The 13,803-nt window shown below is 43.5% G+C and overlaps 1 protein-coding gene across 1 annotated transcript in view; it reads left to right on the top strand.

Moving 5' to 3' along the window:
- Positions 1-13,063: 13,063 nt before the first annotated feature.
- Klhl31 (kelch like family member 31) overlaps positions 13,064-13,803 on the top strand; it is a 37,737-nt gene continuing 36,997 nt past the window's right edge. Inside the window, exon 1 of the mRNA XM_021173304.3 lies at positions 13,064-13,345. The gene's annotated coding sequence lies outside the window, so the exon portion shown is untranslated. The remainder of the gene's footprint in view (positions 13,346-13,803) is intronic.

The raw sequence follows: 13,803 nt of genomic DNA on the forward strand, positions 1-13,803 counted from the left end.
TGCCGGTAATCACTGCGGCCAGTTCCTCTCAGGGGAAGCTTCCACCTTTCACTATGCGTTCCTTCTAACCAGAAAGTCAGTAGTCACTGAGCCAGGCCAGTCCATACTCTTTATAGGAAGGCGACAGATTGAGCCAAGAGATCTGCCTTTACTGGGATCTGCACCCATGATAGGGTCAGGTGACGCTGGGCTGTCTGCCTTTATTCTGCTCCCATGATGGTCATGGGATTCTGGGCAGTTTACTTCGGAGCCACTGCCTCGATTTCCTCATCTCAGAGTGAAAGGACGGGAGTATGTGAGCTCGGCTTTGACATGTTACACTCTCTGCTTTTCTTTTTTACAATATGTGTAAACGAAGGTGGCAGAGATGGATAACGCCTAGTTCACTCATTCACTAATTAAGTGAGGAATTAGGATACAGATGTGGAAAGACAGGGCCACATCCTCTGTGAGAGGGGACAGATAGGAAACAAATGGGTGTCAGATCACTGTGAGAGAGGACAGATAGGAAACAAATGGGTGTCAGATCAATGCTGTACAGGGCATGGAGTGTGGCAATGAATGGAACAGTGGTTGGGTAGAAACCATGGAAGCGAGGTAGATGACTTCTCAGCCATGACCTCAGTGAGAGGAACTCCACCTCCAAAGCTCACCCCAATTTGCTTCTGCTCTCCAATCCAGTCATCAAATTGTCCCGTTGTTCTCATGCCCCATGCCACTTCTCTAGATGACAACCTTCCAGCAGCAAAGCCATTTGTTGAAGTGGATTTGTGTCCAAACAGCAAAAGCTTCATCAGACTGAAATGTTGTTAGTCACCCTTTGTGGACATTTTAGTTCATTTCCACTTGAGAGAGGGTGGAGGCTTACGTGTACTCCTCGCCTCAGCCCTTTGTACGGTTGCCACCATCCTAGACAGTTACCAACTTTTTATAGCTTGGGTGGCTTGCAGGAGCTTCCTCCTACCCCAGACCTCACACTCTCCCAAAATCCCTTACAATAGCTATTATACCAGAGTGCCCTGTTATCTGATAATCTCGGTTCCATATTGTAAGGCATTGTGCTGGAAAGACAGAAACAAACACTGTCCCACCCTATGTCCACAATTGGAGTTGTACATGTGGAGAAGAAGATCCCAGATCCTAACTCCCCTACCTCAGCCCCATCTTAGTCATAAAATGAGAGCCAGAGCCTGGAGAGATGGCTCCATGGTTAAGAGCACTTGCTCCTCTTCCAGAGGACCCATGTTCAGTTCCAGCACCCATTTCAGACAGTGTATGGATGGATGCCTGTAATGAGAGATCCAGGGGATGTGAAGCCCCCTTCTGGCCACTGAGAATACCCACGCACATATCGTATACACTCACATAGGCATAAACACATACATTAAGATAGATGTTTTTCTTTTTAATTAAAAAAAAAAAAACATGCAGCCAGGTACAAGAGAAGATGGTTTCTTTGCCCCAAGCTTTGAACAAGAAGAAAGTATTGCTTTTCTTTTCCTGTTTCAATAGATCAATCCAGGCTGAACAGGAAAATTAGGAGTGGTAACAAGGTTGAGAGAGACAGTAGAGGAATAACCTACACACTTAACTGAGCATGTGATCCCAACAGGACTGACTGTCTTTTTAATAGCTCTCCCAAGAGAAACTGAGCAATTGGCAAGAGGGTGAGAGGAGTAAGGGATTGCTGCTGTTCCCAGAGAGTCAGATTTCTTTTTCTCTCTTTCTTTCTTCCTTTCTTCCTTCCTTCCTCCCTTCCTTCCTTCCTTCCTTTCTTTTCATTTTTATTAGATATTTTCTTTATTTACATTTCAAATTTTATCCCCTTTCCTCATTTCCCTTCCTAAACCCTCCCTATCCCATCCCCTCTTCCCCTGCTCACCAACTCACCACTCCTGCTCCCCTGTCTGGGGATTCCCCTACACTGGGGCATCGAGCCTTCACAAGACCAAGGGCCTCGCCTCTCATTGATGTCCCACAAGGCCATCCTCTGCTACATATGCAGCTGGAGCCGTGGTTTCCTCCATGTGTACTCTTTGGTTGGTGGTTTAGTCCCTGGGAGCTCTAGGGGTGCTGGTTGGTTCATATTGGTGCTCCTCCTATGGGGCTGCAAAACCCTTCAGCTCCTTGGGTCCTTTCTCTTGCTCCTTCATTGGGAACCCTGTGCTCAGTCCAGTGGATGGCTGTGAGCCTCCACTTCTGTATTTGTGCTTGCTGACAGGAGCCTGATATAGCTGTCTCCCGAGAGGCTCTGTCAGTGCCTGACAGATACAGAAAGGGAGTCAGATTTCTTGTTCAGCACAATCCCTGTTTATTATTTACTTCTCAATTCAAATGTCAGCTTCCCGGAAAGCCTTTGTCCCCTGGATCTCATGCTCAGAGTAATGGTAGCCACTCCATCAGGTGGGGGAAGAAGGACATACTGTGGGGCAGACCATAGGAAAGCGCCTTGTAAGTGTTCACTCTCCTACAGATAATCAAGCCTCAGTCATCTCAAAATATATGCATATTAGAAAATCAAATTTGCATAGAATTTGGGATTACTGGGTTTCTCCTAGGAAGAGGGGAGGAGTGACAGGAGAAAGGAAATTGTTAATACTTTATTTAGCTAGTGGTTCAAATCTCCCCACCAATCCAAGTGGTTTGTATGGGGAATGAATAAGCTGGGTTTGCTGTTTATTTACTTTTTTTCTCACAAGAAACTAAAATCAGTTTTAACAAGATAGAGCAGTTGCAGCTTTTACATTTTGTCTGAGTGAAGTGCTGAGGATTTTCCTTTGTGGAGAACCAAGTCAGGCTAAAGCTTCACATGAGCTCTTCATGCCCAGCGTTCAGGATGACAGTAGCCACAAGTCATTTTACCATTGTGTGCCAATTTCAAAGAGCAGGAAAGCCTGGTTATTAATAAGTGGTGTTTTTTTTTTTTTTTCAAAAAACTCAATCACCCAACACCCTCCACCCCCTTTATCACAATGACTGCAGCTTTAGGCAAGTGCCAACTTGTGTTGATGTTTTTTATTGGTTTGGGTTTTCTGTTTGTCTCTTTAATATCATTTCACCACTATCATATTGACACCTCATTGCTCAAAAGCTGGCCATGTTCATTGCATAGTTCATTAAAGCAGGTTGCATGTTGCTCAGGTTGTTGTGAAGATTGCATGTGTATATAAACTGAAGATTTACATGGTTCATGTGGTGGTTTGAATATACTTGGCCCAGGGAGTGGAACTATTTGGAGGTGTGGCCTTTTTGGAGTAGGTGTAGCCTTGTTGGAGGAAGTGTGTCACTGTGGACATGGGCTTTAAGACCTTCATCCTAGCTGCCTGAAAGCCAGTCTTCTCCTGTCTGCCTTTGGATGAAGATGTAGAGCTCTTAGCTCCTTGAGCCCTATATCTATCTGCCTGGATGCTGCCATGCTCCCACCTTGATGATAATGAACTGAACCTCTAAACCTGTAAGCCAGTCCCAATTAAATGTTGTCTTCTAGAAGAGCTGCCTTGGTCATGGTGTCTCTTCATAGTAGAAACACCCTAACTATGACATTTTGCTTTTGCATGAACTAGTTCTGTGTGCAGGTGCAAGCACAGATGTAAAAGTAAATTGTGGAAAAAGTTGGATTTGGACCTTTCAATTAATTTTGCACTATTTACCTCATGTAATTCCCTATGTAAAAAAGACACATTTTAGTCTTTTTAAAGTTCATATTTCTCCCACATACCTTTTTGAGATTTTTAAAAGCAGCCATTGATGCTTGGATAACAGAGCAAGATTCAGGTAGCAGCAAGAGACACCCAGGAGAAATCTACACTATCTACAATGCCTACCAAAGTTTTGTGGTTGTTGTTATTGTTGTTGTTTAACAACAACAAAAAAATCATTGTTCATTTCTGAGACAAGATCTCACTACTTAGAACAGGCTGGCCTAGAACTTGCCCATCCTCTTGTCTCAGTCTTCCATGGTGCTGACATTACAGGAGAATTTGTGCAGGGGAGGATCAGGTAGACTCACCTTGATAGACCCTGGCAAAGGAAGTGCAGGATCTAACTTGATGGAAAGGTTGAAGTTATTTTTAATTCTTTAGTTTATCCAGTACAGTTGTTGTCACAAAGCATAATTAACTGATTTTATCCTTCATTTATTTTAGTCATTTGAGGGGGGGGGAGAGGAGAGAGAGAACTTGCATGTGTGTGCAAGCACATATACGTTTGCCATGTGGCACACATGGAAGTCAGAAGAGAACCTGTAGGAGTCACTTCTCTCCTTGCACCACATGGGAGGTGAGGTTCAAACACAGGTCATTAGGATTGGTGGCAAGTACCGTCACCTACAGAGCCATCTTACAGGCCATGGTTTTTATTTTTGGAAGAATAAATGCTTTCAATATGAAAAATCCTCTAGCTGGACTTTTATCTGCTTCGTAAGGAGCTGTGTGCTTCCAGCTAACAAAACTTCACCACTGCTGCTGACTGCTCTGGGTCTGACCCCCTTCTGCTGTGGACCTGGCTGGCTAACATTCTGAATGTCCAATTATAGTTGAGGGTAATGGAGTGCTCGCTCCTCACACCACACATAGCTGCTGACCTCACTGCTCACTCAGCCGTTCCGTTTTGGGCCTTTGGAACGGCTCTCACGGTTCTGGTGACACACAGGTGGCATTGCTGAATCAACCATGACCCATATAATTCAGGTTTCCAAAATGTCATTTCCATGGGGCTCCCGTTACACAATGGTGAATATGGTTTGTGTGTGAGGGAGCTGATCTGCTTCCTTTCAAATATGACTTCTTATTTCCATGGAATGCGTCTTCCTTCTGCCAACCCTCCACTCAGAGTTTCCTACCCCCAAGTAGATAAACTAGGAGAACCCCCCAATCCAATTCACCTGGCTAGTTCCTTCTCAAACTGAGGCAGGGACAGACATGTGTGTAAATGAAAACCTGGGACACTGATAAATATTCATTTAAAAGGCCACATAAGGCTTTGCGCACACATATTAAAGCCTAAGACAGCTGTAACCACTTCCTTCAATATTCTTATTTTTAAAAGCTACCTTTGACCCCTTACTGGGCCTAGAGCTGTATATAGCTGAGCTAGGCTTCATTCTTTCAAAGCATGGGGCCAACTAGGTCCTATTTTTGAGCAGAAAATTCCAAGATCCTGGACCACTTAGACCGTAATTGTAGGAGCCCTATGGGCTACAGGCTAGCATGTCCCACTGACTCTTTGAATCCCAGCTTTGTGGGGGTGGTTGTTGGAGTGGCATGTGACCTGCCCTTTTTCATCTCTAAGTTTATTAATCCAGGCCTTCTCTTTCTTACTTCTGGTTAACATGACCAGGGTTTGCCAATGTTGTCTGTCTTTTCAAAGAACCAACTTTTGTTGGTTCATTTCTATGTACTATTTTTTTTAATCTCTATTTCATTAATTATGCCCCTGATCTATATTACTTCTTGCCATCTTCTGCTTTGGGGTTTAGGCTGCTCTCGTTTTCCTCAGACCTAACTCTACGTCATCGGGTTATCTGAGACCTTTCCCAGTTTTTAATGGCAGCACTCCAAGTCAAATCTTTCCTCTGGAAACTGCCTCTGCTGTATCCCAAAGGCTCTGGCTTCATTTTCGCTGGGTTCCAGGAACTCCCCGTTTTTTTTTTTCAATGACCCAGATCATTCAAAATTAGTCTATTGTTTAATGTCTATGTATATATGTGGTTTCTAGTTTTTCCTGCTATTGATTCCTAATTTTATTACACTGAGATCTGATGATATACAAGAGATAATGTGTGTGTGCATGTCTGTGTGCATGTGTGTACATGAGTGTGCATGTCTCTGTGTATATGTACATGCGCGCGCGTGTGTGTGTGTGTGTGTGTGTGTGTGTGTGTGTATGAAGACTTACTTCAGAACCTCAGAGGAGGTTTATTATCTTTACGCAAAAAATGCCAAGAACCTGGACTATTCTGACCATAATCGTAGATGCAGGTAACACGAGCTGCCTAGAAAAACATGTACTCTTATTTCTGTTGGGTGGGATATTCTATAGGAATCTATTAGGTACATTTGATCTGTAGTGTCATCTAGTTCTGACGTTTCTTCAATGATTTGTTGCTGAAAGCAGAAGATTGATGGAAAATTTAATAATACATTTTTTCAAAAACTGTCAAAAGACAAATTTACACCATCTTAACTAGTCAAGAACAGAACTTCGAGCCACGTGTTCTGCCAGAAAAGCAAGCTCTCTAGACCATGAGCTTTTAGATTTTAGAGAGGCTGAGTCTCCAGTCCTGCTACACCAGACAAGATTCCAGCTTTCTTAAGTAGATTTTCTTTCTGTTATTTGATAACTCCGGGCAACTTTCATTTACTGTGTTCCTGCCATCAGTAGAGAATCATAGTCTGTATTTTGAGGACTATGCCATACTTTCAGAAGAGCCTGCGATATGTTCCTTCCACACTAACAAGCATAGTTCTGTAAAAAAAGCGCTGCTGCCTTTGAATGTCCCAGCGGAGCACGTGACTGGCAAGCTCCACTTGTATCAAGAGCCTCTTAGCATCGCTGACCACAGCTCAAGCACAGCTGGCGCTTTAGACAGTCTTGGAAGGCTGCAGAGTCACAGAGACAGCTACAGCTTGCATTAAAGTTTGTTTCATTGAGCTTCATGGACGTTCAAAGGCCTTTGATGGACTTTCAAATTATGTATTGTTTGCTTAAACGTTATGTGTTTGAAACGATAAGGCATACCCTTTTCTCTCCCCTTGACCAAGGGAATGATGCAGGCCTATTATCTGAAAATTCTTCTCGTCACCCCCATTCTTTAAGAAGAGTGGGTTGTCTCTAACAGAAATTTTTTCAGGTAAAGATTATGTGTGCCACATTAACTGGGAGAAAGAGTGTCTCTTGTCTCTTGTGACCCATCTTCAAGCCATCTTCAAGTCTTAGTGAAGACCAAGAGGTTAATGTTTGTATAGTGCCCATGTCAAATTAGTTCTCCAACCCTTGTTAATACTTCAATAAAACTGACTTGACCTTTTTAAGTCCCCGGTCATGGGAAATTCTGTATTAGAACTTTCCTTATGTCCTGATATGTTCCTTATGTCCTGAGGCTTATGTCTGTCACCCTGGTTCTAAGTCACTGCTCACCATAACTCCAGCCCAAGCCTGGCCATTGCTTTCTCATTGGGCCAGCTGTGTGACACACTGGGTGAGTTCTTACTGCTTGCTATTCAAGACACCCACCAAGGGAAATGTGCAATGGGTTCTCCCGACACTGCTGTGTTGTAGAGAATATTTCCAGAGAGAAAGAAAATGGAGATGAGGTACACGGCAGAAACCAGGGAGAGAAAGTGTTTCCCCAGCTCACAGATTCTGTATTTATTCCAAGGCCACCAGACTCTACACATTTGAGTGGAACTCCATGGCAACAGGAACATGTGGCAGAAGACAGAGTTCATGTTGTGGACAAAAAGCAGAGAGGGAAGGGCAAGGGGCCTGTATCAGCTATGTCCCACCTTCTAAAGTTTCCAGAACCTCTCAAAACAGTGCCATCAGATGGAGGCAGATGTTCAAAAACATGGGCCTGTGAGGAAGAACACTTCCTATAAAACCAAAAGTTGTCTTTTCTTACTTTTTGAGATCTCTCCTCTATCTGTCTATCTGTCTATCTGTCTATCTGTCTATCTGTCTATCTGTCTATCTGTCTATCTGTCTGTCTGTCTGTCTATCTATCTATCTATCTATCTATCTATCTATCTATCTATCTATCTATCTCCCTCCCTCTCTATCTATCTATCTATCTATCTATCTATCTATCTATCTATCTATCTATCTATCTACCTACCTATCTACCTATCTATCTATCTATCTATCTATCTATCTATCTATCTATCTATCTATCTACCTACCTACCTACCTACCTACCTACCTACCTACCTACCTATCTATCTATCTATCTATCTATCTATCTATCTATCTATCTATCTATCTACCTACCTACCTACCTACCTACCTACCTACCTACCTACCTATCTATCTATCTATCTATCTACCTACCTACCTACCTATCTATCTATCTATCTACCTATCTATCTTTCTATCTATCTATCTATCTATCTATCTATCTATCTATCTATCTATCTATCTATCTATCTATCTATCTATGTGTGTGTGTATATATGCATGTCTCTATCTACTTCTCTCTTTCTCACTGTGTCTATGTCTTTCTCTGTGTCTGTCTCTTTGTCGCTCTGTGTTTCTCTTTGTCTGTTTCTCTGTGTGTCACTCTCTCTTTCTCTGTCTCTCTCCGTGTCTCTCTCTCTGTTTCTCAGTCTCTGTCTCTCTGTATCTGTCTCTCTCTATCCCTGTGTATACGTCTCTCTGTCTCTCCTTGTCTCTATCTCTCTCTTCTCCCTCCCCCTCTTCATGCTCCTCCCCTGCCTCTGTCAGCCTTTGAAGAGGGGGAGGGAGAAGAGAGAGATAGAGACAAGGACAGTCTCAAACTCCATGCCTTCCTACCTCAGCCCCCTAATTAGCTGAGGTTAACAGATGATGCCACTGCACCCAGATTCCATGCCTTTCCAGTAAGGCTACTGCTGAATAGCAAGTGTTTTAAAGCCTTGCTGTTAGCAGCACATATGGCCTTTGGACTGACAATATCAGCATTACCCATGAGCCTGTGTAAAGTCAGGTTCTCAACTGCCCTGTCCTCTAGACCTACCTTGTAAAATAAATTCTACATTGTTCTCAAGTAACTCCTGACTGTGTTACTGTGAGAACTAGCATTTACAATTACATACTGTCAGTGGTCTAAGTAAATAGGCAACGTAATCTCTAGGTTTATATACTGCAGTAGCCAAGTGTGCTCTAAGGCTATTATTTGCTGTCTGACTGTTCTTTCAACTACATGTACTTCTTTTTATTACATTTTATTTAATTTCTATTGAATCAATTTTATTTGATTTTTAAATTATGATTTTTATTACATTATAAATATACAATAGCTTAACTCTACACACACACTAAAAATTTTAAAGGAAAAACATTACATCTTATTATACCATAATCCTGACTAATAGCGTTTCAAACTTTGGAAAAAATTCTTAGAAAGGTTTCACACACTGGTGGGTGGTGGTACACCACCTTTAACTCCAGTACTTAGGAGGCAGAACAGTTGGATCTCTGAGTTCGGCCAACCTGGTCTACAGAGTGAGTTTCAGGACAGACAGGGCAACACAGAGAAACACTGTCTTGACAAACCAAAGAGAAAAAAACCCAAAAGGAAATAGAAAAAGGTTTTACATACCACCTGAAACTTATAAATTTAACATTATCAAAGAATACTTATACATTCTTACAAAGATCACTAAAAAGAAACAATCACCGAGCTAAGAAACTGGAAAGTGTGTGTCATCTTCTCTGCAGTTGCCATCATTGCCTCCCTTGCCCCAATCCTGCTTGCCATAGCCAGGTTTCCACCAGTCTTCCTCTTCCTCTCCTCCTCCTCCTCTTCCTCCTTAGGCAGGGCTATCTACAACGTGCTACCCCCAAGCACTTCATCATATCCATGGTAGCCACCCCCAAATCCATGGCCACTTCCATATCCCCAACCTCCAATAAAGTTACTTTCTGGTCTTGGTCCAAAGTTTCTGCCACCACCATAAGATTCCACTGAACCCAAGTTCCCTCTTCTTCCATTCCTGGCTCTTTGGATTTCTGTATTTCTTGCCTTTTTTCCTTCTGCATTGTGACCATTGATGATGTGATATCTTTGTGACTCAGTTCTTTCCCACAGGAACATGGCTGCCAGACTGCCTATAGGTAATTTAAAAACATCATTTTGATTATATCATTTTTTCCACGTTCTTCAGAGTAGTATCTAGTGATGTCTCCAGCATCTTCTTTAGCCCCACAGACAGCTTCTTTGAAGTCATGTGGGCTCTGGGTGTTCAAGATTCCTCCGGCTCGGCACCTCTCCTTGATCCTTTGTTTGCTGGGCGGCTCCTAACCACACAGTCTGTGTACTTTCCCATAGCTCACGGTAGCTTCTCAGACTTTCTTCCGTGTTTCCAATTCATAACTCGCTGACAAAGAGTCTACGGAGTGATTCCTTTTCTCTCTTTCTTCTCCACAGGAATGGTTTCTAAAGTGTCCTCCATCCTCGACTTGGTCTCCTTAGCTCGGTTTCCCACAGCCTGAATGAGAAAAGAATTCTGCTTATTAATTCTGCGCTGTCCCACCTTGCTCCTGAAAGCATGCAGCTGGGAGTAGCAGCACATGGGTGCCGCTGCAAGCTGGCCTGTGAGCTTCTGGGCGGGCTCGATGTCTCTACCTCCCACTTTGCCATAGGAATGCTGGAGTTGCAGGTGTGTGCCCTGCCATCCTGCCCTCTGTAGGATCCGGAAACTGCGCTCACACAGGGTTTTTACCTGCTTACACCATTGCATTAGCACGGCGGTGGGTTTTTGGTCCACGGAAAACAGGGTTGAATGCTTTGGCCCTTTACCTGCATCAAGGCAGTGAGGCTTACTGGAATACAAAGATACTGGAATACAAGGTATTATGGAGATGGAAGTAGGAGGAACTCTTGAGTCTTTCATGATTAGCTCAGGCAATATAATAAGACCTCATTTCAAAACCAATGGTAGAATGACTTCAGTGTGAACTATTTTTTTTTTTTTTGCTGATAATCAACTTTTTTAAAAAATATTTTTTATTACGTATTTTCCTCAATTACATTTCCAATGCTATCCCAAAAGTCCCCCATACCCTTCCCCCCTCTCCCCTACCCATCCATTCCCACTTTTTGGCCCTGGCGTTCCCCTGTACTGGGGCATATAAAGTTTGCATGTCCAATGGGCCTCTCTTTCCAGTGACGGCCGACTAGGCCATCTTTTGATACATATGCAGCTAGACTCAAGAGCTCCGGGGTACTGGTTAGTTCATAATGTTGTTGCACCTACAGGGTTGCAGATCTCTTTAGCTCCTTGGATACTTTCTCTAGCTCCTCCATTGGGGGCCCTGTGATCCATCCAATAGCTGACTGTGAGCATCCACTCCTGTGTTTGCTAGGCCCCGGCATAGTCTCACAAGAGACAGCTATATCACGGTCCTTTCAGCAAACTCTTGCTAGTGTATGCAATGGTGTCATCATTTGGAGGCTGATTATGTGATGGATCCCTGGATATGGCAGTCTCTAGATTGTCCATCCTTTTGTCTCAGCTCCAAACTTTGTCTCTATACAGTGTGAACTATTAAATAAACCGCCTGAGTTTGCTTCTCCCACCTTCTGTGCTAAGGATCCATGAGTGAAAGCCAAACATCTAAGATCATGGGTATCCTGGGCTACATAGTGAGTTCCACGTTAACTTTGAGTTACATAGTAAGACCTGGTCTTGGAGAAAGAAAGAAGGAGAAAGGGAGAAGGGGAGAGAGAGAAGGAAGGAGAAAAAGAGAAAGAAGGGAAGAGGGAAACGAAGAAACGGGGAGGGAGGACAGGAGCCCTTTCTACATCGTACCTGTCTTACAGCCTCTCTACCTTCCTCTCCTCTGGTGGATCTTACCAAGCTGCCATTTTGTCATTAGAACACTGTTGTTTTCAGTTTTTCTTATTTTCTCATCGGTTTTCTGTTGATTACTCATTTGAGCTTATTTTTAACATACTAGGCTACATACATTTTTTATTATTAGATATTCTCTTTATTTACATTTTAAATTTTATCTCCTTTCCTCATTTCCCCTCCTAACACCCTACCCCATTCCCTCTTCCCCTGCTCCCCAGCCCACCCACTCCTGCTTCCTGGCCCTGGCATGCTCCTACACTGGGGCATCGAGCCTTCATAAGACCAAGGGCCTCTCCTCTCATTGATGTCCCACAAGGCCATCCTCTGCTACATATGCAGCTGGAGCCATGGTTCCCTCCATGTGTACTCTTTGGTTGGCGGTTTAGTCCCTGGGAGCTCTGGGGTTACTTGTTAGTTGATATTGTTCTTCCTTCTATGGGGCTGCAAACTCCTTCAGCTCCTTGGGTCCTTTCTCTAGCTCCTCCATTGTTAACCCTGGGCTACATACATTTTAATTATATTTTCTTGCTACACAATGGTCCCAAAAGTCTGGCTTCTGGGAGCCTCTCTGCATCTTTAAATTCTCTCTTCGTGATTTTTCTCTCTTGTCCCCAGTATCCAGGACTCCTCACAGTTATAGCATTTAAGAATGAAGAAAGGGGACTGGCTCAGCAGGTAAGAGCACTGACTGCTCTTCTGAAAGTCCTGAGTTCAAATCCCACAACCACGCGGTGGCTTACAACCATCCATAATGAGATCTGACGCCCTCTTCTGGTGTGTCTAAAGACAGCTACAGTGTACTTACATATAATAATAAATAAATCTTTTAAAAAAATGCAGAAAGGTTTCTCAGTAGGCCACGGACAACATTGGACTGATGCGGGTTATTAAATGATCTATCTGCCCGTTACTGAAGATGATATCACATTGACCTTTAGAACAGTCATTTCGTACTCCAGGTGCCTATAAGAGCCCTCTGTCAATTACAATCATTTGAATTGCTTTTCTTGCCTGAAATGTTCCCAGAGTAGGCATTTCGCAGCATGCTTCTGCACAAGTGTGTTTATCATGGACCCTCCTGTGAATCAATGGCTGATGGAGGGCTGGTCACAAGCCTGGCTTTGTTAAACTATGAAATGTCAACTCCATACTGAAGTGTAGCAGAATATCTCCTGTCCTGGTAAACATGTCTCCTCCTCTACAGAACAGTCTATTTATAACCAGTCTCCTCACAGGACCTGAGGTGACGGCTATTTACCTTCCTAGAAGCTAACTTTTGCCCACAACTCTCTTCTTACAATTCTCAAGTCCCTGCTTCAATTCTGTCAATTGCAATTGAACATCCGTTTAGCTAATTTTCTTTCCTCGCATCCACTGAGTCCAAGACTTAAAAACAAATGAACAAAACAACCTGGCCAGGTCAAGAAACCCAATCCCTCTCCACCAACCAGGGCACCGCCCTCTTCCCCAGCGTTGTCCTCGAGCTGAGCTGAAGACCAAAGAGGGAGAGGAGGGCTCAGGCTGCTCCAGGCCAGCGCGCAAGCTCAGCCTGTTTGCTCCAGTGAGATGGCAGGGGGTGATTCTAAAAATTACTGCCACTAGGGTTTGTCAGGCGGCTGCTGGTGACTCCTCAGTGGGTTTCCCTTCTCCCGCCGCCCTCCCTTTCTCTCCACAGATCACCTCCCCAAAGGAGTCTGCTGTTAAACCTTCCCCATTACCAGCGGGCTCTCACTTCACACCGGGAGAGAGAAGCTGGGACCGCAACTACCAACTCGTGCCGACTGGATCCTAGGGTGTGTATGGCTGTGTGGGTGGGAGACAGTGGGGGTGTCTGAGTGTTGGTGGCAGTAGAGCTATTTTCCTGCAGGGTATCTCCAGCTGGGTGCTACAGGTCATGTCCCTTGATCTGAAGTTGGGAGACAGAAAACTTTGTCCTGGAATTTGAGAAATGTTGTAACCAAGGAAACAGACACAGTAACTGATATGTATGAGTGATACGCTATAAAAGTAAAATTACATGAGCTTTGTAATGATTGTTTTAAATCTCTAAGTAGTATACGTTTTTCTTCCACTATTTTATAGAGGAGAAGAAGAACAAAGAAAATTCTTAGGGCTTGCTCAGGAAATTTAGAATTCCATTTTTAATTTCATTAGCAACCACTTAAACATGTGGTTTAGTCAACACAACCGCTTAGGAAAGACACAATTTTACTAGTTTTAGCTGAATTAATAACTCAAATGAACCCTCCGA

This window comes from Mus caroli, unplaced genomic scaffold, assembly GCF_978045245.1.
Source record: "Mus caroli unplaced genomic scaffold, Mus_caroli_1 scaffold_11, whole genome shotgun sequence".
NCBI lineage: Eukaryota > Metazoa > Chordata > Mammalia > Rodentia > Muridae > Mus > Mus caroli.